A 5,517-nucleotide genomic window follows, 5' to 3' on the forward strand; every position below is an offset into this window, starting at 1 on the left:
AATTACTAGAAACAGCCCTCTCCCTTACTGAATTTACTACACTGCAACAAGTTACAGGGACCAGAGTCAAATAAGAAAATTCCAGCACGCAAGTAAGAAAAGTCAACTCAGAGTGATGGGGCCTAAAAGATGCTAATTGTTTTATGGATGGAGTGGGCAGAAGATGAAGTCTGGAGAAATTCCTGAGTGTTTCCAGGTTCACCTTACAGTGGGGATAAGTACTCTCTGGTAAGTTTCTGGAGATGAGAGATGTACTGCACATCTTTTCCCTTGACCCATGCTCATCACAGTGTGATGTACCAATTACTTCTAAAGTTACCTCTATCACACTGTAGTTCACTGGGAAGGTGCTTTCTTTAGTCAGGCAAATCACTGACTCATAGAAGATAAGAGATGTCAGGAATAGAAAGAACACCTAGAAATTAAACACTACAGAATTAACAACTTTGCCACCTAAGCAACACATAGTGTTCCTCCAGCATCCTGCATCATTGGATAATGCACATAAGCCCAGTAGACAGCCAGCATGTGCTTTCCTTGGATTTGTCTACAGTGTGTATCTCTTTGTTCTAAAAATTAACTGGAAACAGAGTTCTCTGGGAAGACAAACATTGTTTTAGACATGTAGTCAGTCACTGAGATGCTAAAGTAGAAAGGAGTATTAAAATCAGAGTAGTAGTTTAAATTGTCCTTTGAAGGAGTCAAGCAACACCACCAAAATCAGAGATAAACAGTGTAAGGTCAGTGTTGGAGGAAGGGGTATAGAGGCCCTTGAATAGGCCAGTCAGGTATGCTCAACAACTGCGTGGGTGTAATGTCATAACTGTTCTTCAAACCAGCTAGGGTCAGTTAGTGACACAGGCTGCATTCAAGAAAATGATCTCAAAGGAAAGTTCTCAGGCTTCAAAGGAGTTTCACCAGTTAGTTGATCTTACTACTTAAGCAGGACCAGTTACCTGGAAAAACATGAATGGGAAGAGTTTTTCCTGGGGGAGTAAAATCCTCTTAGCCTATTAGAGTCATCAGTACTTCCAAGCCAGCCTGTAGAGCAGAAGTCAAGAGGATCTTTAGGTAAGGAAGGTTTTGGTTATAGTCAAGGCTATAGGAAACTCTGACTTCTTGAGATCAGTAATTGTGACAAACAGTGGGAAAATTAGCAGTTAACCCATCATCAGTAACTAGAAAACCCTAGAAATGACCAGGATATATTGATTTAACCAGGATCTTTTAGAGCAAATACTTCATCTAGCCTTCTCCATGTTTTGTGGTCATGTACGCAAGAGGGTCCCATTGTACTGCCAGGAGTGGCGTGAAATTCTCATCTTGATCATTACCTTTTCACCCACTGAGGTCTGTAGAAGACCTGGGAGAAAAATGTCTGCATATTTGGAGACATTTAACACTTCTCCTTCTTAGATAAAAGGAGACTAGGGACTGAACAAGGAGGAGAAGTTTCCATATATGGCTATGAACATAAAGGGGCAAAATTGTCAGATACAGCATATTAAACCATTTTTATAGCAAAGATTGAATCCACATTATCATGAACAAAGGGAGCAGATGAGGATGGTGAACCAAAAGTAAAAGATATGAATGTGGAGATACAAAGTGAACCTATACATGAGGAAGATAAAGCTGTCAGAGGATATCAAATGCTCAGATTCTTTATGTTCCCCAGGAATGGTGGGCAGGGTTATTAGAGGAGTGGACAAAAAGAGGAACAAACACTTGCAGATGAGAGAGTCTAGTGATGATGTATAGTATTTAAACAATTATGAAGAAGGCAGGTGATATGGAAAGGTGAATAATGCAGAGGAATTGTCAATAGATTCACAGGTAACTCAGGTGAAGAGGAAGGACTCAAATCTCTAAGTTCTACCTGCTTTTACCATTATGCTTTTGGTCAATATAATAGAGAACTTAATAATAGCTATGGGACAATGGAAAGAGCTTCTTGGAGACAGGAATTTCTCTGAGTTCCACAGAATCTGAACATCTGTCAGAAATGTTGTCAAATGCATTTTTGTACTGATGTAGGAATAGCTGGTTTCTATAAACCATTTTGGCTCTTAAACAACAAGACGTTGTTACCAGGGCAAATATCTAAACACCTCTCTTGTTTTCGAGATCAGCTAACCAAGTTATACCTCAGATTTACATTTCAAAAAAGATAGATGACTAAACAAAGATATCACTTCAAGAGAGAACAAGAAGCCCTCTCACCTACCTCATCCCCCAACCAGTTTCCTTTCCACTAAACCAAACAGTCCTTCACCATGGAAAGGATGTGCAGTTCCTCATGAGAATTATAGCAAAAGTGGTCTCATTTCTTTTCACTGCTCCATGTGGAAGCATTCTATGTATTTCCAAAAGGGAATGCAATTACGAAGATTTGAATTTAGGAAGTGAGTCTCTGACATTTTTCAAACTCTAGGGTAGCAGAGACAATTCTGTGTTCACCAAACCATTTCATTTTCTTCTTTAACACACATCTAAGCTACAATTCTCAGTTCCCTGGCAGTTTATAGCACAATGTGATTATACCCAAAACAAAGCAAGCAAGAGTGATGTTCATCTCTTGCAGGCCTGGCCCCTCAATCTTGTCATGTGATCCTTGACAAACTCTTTTATTCCTTGTATCCTGGCCAGGTCCAGAGGATCCAGTGGAGGATTCTGAAGAGCCATTAGATAGATGGAATCTGGTCTCGGGTCATCAATTAGAGTCGTGCCAATTAGGAAATAGAGAATGGTGAGGAAAATCATAGAGCAAGACATGCCTCAAAGCATGTGGTATTGACTAGGAAATCAGAATCAAAGAATCCGTTGGCATGGTCCAGTGTTGCCTGAAGTGTGTTTCCTAGAATTTTAGTTTTTCAAGATGCTAATAGATTTCCCCCACAAAAGGGAAGGTAGTCTCTAGGGCCAAAAATAGTTTAAGTAATGTTGAGTATAATAAGGTATAAGCTGAGATAGTATAACAAAGTTATACACTGGTTCAAACAGGACAGAAAATTGTCTCTCCCATAAGAACCTAGAGTATGAAAGCAGGCTCTACTTTTTAAGGTCATCAGGGACCCATTCTGCTGTTCTGTTCTCTCCTAGGGTATTTTCCTCATCCTCATGTTGAGGTTGGTTGACACTCATGTCCACATTCTGGCCCATGGGAAGAAGTGAGGAAGTGGAGAATGAGCAAATGCAGAAGTTGTACATATACCCCTCAGTTACAATCCACTGGCAAGAACTCAATTGCATCGCCATGTCTAATTTCAATGGAAGGTGTTGGATGGCCACATTCCCAGGTTAAACTCTATTATTATGGCAAAAGGCAAGAACATATTTGGGGGAGAGGGGAAACTAGCAGTCTATCACACTGGATTAAAAATATTAAACAAATTATTTCTTTACTAAAGTATTTCTCAAGATACTTAAAGCAGTAATGTCCATTATGATTCTTTAACAGAGATTTTAATAAGAATTTGCCATAACATTGGACTACAAAACCCATTTTTCCTTGGACCATCTCTAGGGATAGTATTCTATAGAACATACAATCAGAAACATTGGCCTATCAAGCTCCTCTAGCTATAAAAGCAGGGACCAATCTAGCTCACTTGCCCTGAAGGGATAAAAAGATCTCTGGAGGAGACTACTACTCTAATCCTCCATCCTCACTTCTAAAGTTCTATTGGAATAAACTAATGATGTGGAACCTAACATAATAGTTTTTACCCATAGATTCCAAAAGAAAGAAAAACACAAATCAGAATAACTGCAGATAATTTATCTCACATCTCTCAAATTTGTGTATGTGCTTGGAAATAACATAAAAGGCTTTCTTCAATTGAATTTTTTGAAGGAGAAAAATGTTTTACCCACACATTAAAAAATTATCCACAGACTAAAGTCTGTATTTTTAACACTTGTTAGCTAGAAGTCATCCAGTCTTATAAGTTTAGAACACAGTACCAGCAGAGAAGGCTTAAAATATAAGAGTGGGAGATTTGCTGTCGGGACAAATTTAATGGCAGTTGTGGTTACACCAACAAAGCTCAGGTTTTCTGCCATGTGCCGATAACTCCAGGTTTCTCTCCTGGTTCACCATCTAGCACTCTGATTGCTCTTTTGCTTTCCTCAGACACAGTATTTTAACTGTAAAGAGAATTATGGTTAATTTATTAATAATGATAATGGGCTAAAAGTTGCAAATGGTTACTTTTTTATATAATTTAATGTGAATCTGAGATTGTCCCCATAATAGTATGAGTCCCATTAACTTTCATTCAGAGAGCCTTTCTTAAGAGGGAAGAAAGTTAGATTTACAGTTAGCATGCTGGTAATAGAATTATGGGATTGGATCTCAAGTGTGAACAGCATTATTTTGAAGCAGAAAAATACTGCATGCCTCTGTTCTAATCATAAGCAATTGTGTTTCTCAATAATTTTTACTAAGCACAGAACTAATCATAACTGTCCCTTGCTAGAAAATGTTCAGTGGCTCACTACTGTCCAGGGATGAAGTTCCAGCCCCTAAGGATGGCAAGCAAGATCTTTTTTTTTTGGGGGGGGGGTGTTTCGCGGGTCTCTCACTGTTGTGGCCTCTCCCCCGTTGTGGAGCACAGGCTCCGGACACACAGGCTCAGCAGCCATGGCTCACGGGCCCAGCCGCTCCACGGCATGTGGGATCTTCCCGGACCGGGGCACGAACCTGTGTCCCCTGCATCGGCAGGCAGACTCTCAACCACTGTGCCACCAGGGAAGCCCAAGCAAGATCTTTTTATGATGTGATTTATGCCTGCCTTACCTCTGCAGCCTTACCTCCTCCTCTTCTCTGCCATGTACCATTAGCTTCTATATTACTGGATATTCCCAATAATAATATACATTTTCATGTCTCTGTTCCCTCCTGCACACTGTTACCTCCACTGAGAACTTTCTTTGTTTTCCATCAACTGCCTGGTAATCTACTAATCTTGTAAAGCTCAGGTTCTGTGCAGATGTGGCCAACCATCTAAAGTAGATTCATCACTCCCTTCTCCCTTGTCTTAGATACAGTATTATAGCTCTATCACCCAAATTCACATGGTTGTTATATATAAAGACCAATCAAATGAAGTTGGGAAATTATTTCTGAAACAACAAACTGCTACAAAATTACTTTGAAATTATCAGTAGGCAGTGCTGGATAACAATCCCAAGAGAACCTCTGAGCTTCTTTGTTTTTCTCCCTTGGCACTGACATAAGGTGCTGTCACACAGTAATATCATATTTATTTAATTGTGTCATTTCGGTCCCTCCCCTTAGTCTGTCTCTGGGAACACAAAGGCAGACTGCTAATCAGAAGAGTCCCAGCTGGAATGAAATTGACAGTGTGGGTGCTGAACAAAGTGTTATTAACACTGTGGGCAGAAGCAAAGGATCAGAGAAATGCTTTCTTTCTAGAAATAGCTCTCTGGGCTCTCCTCCACCTCGTTTGCACCTCTAGGTATGTTATTCATGTGGACTTAAAAAGATAGGAC

This window comes from Mesoplodon bidens (assembly GCF_964165515.1).
Source record: "Mesoplodon bidens genome assembly, chromosome: 8".
In the NCBI taxonomy this organism is placed as follows: domain Eukaryota; kingdom Metazoa; phylum Chordata; class Mammalia; order Artiodactyla; family Ziphiidae; genus Mesoplodon; species Mesoplodon bidens.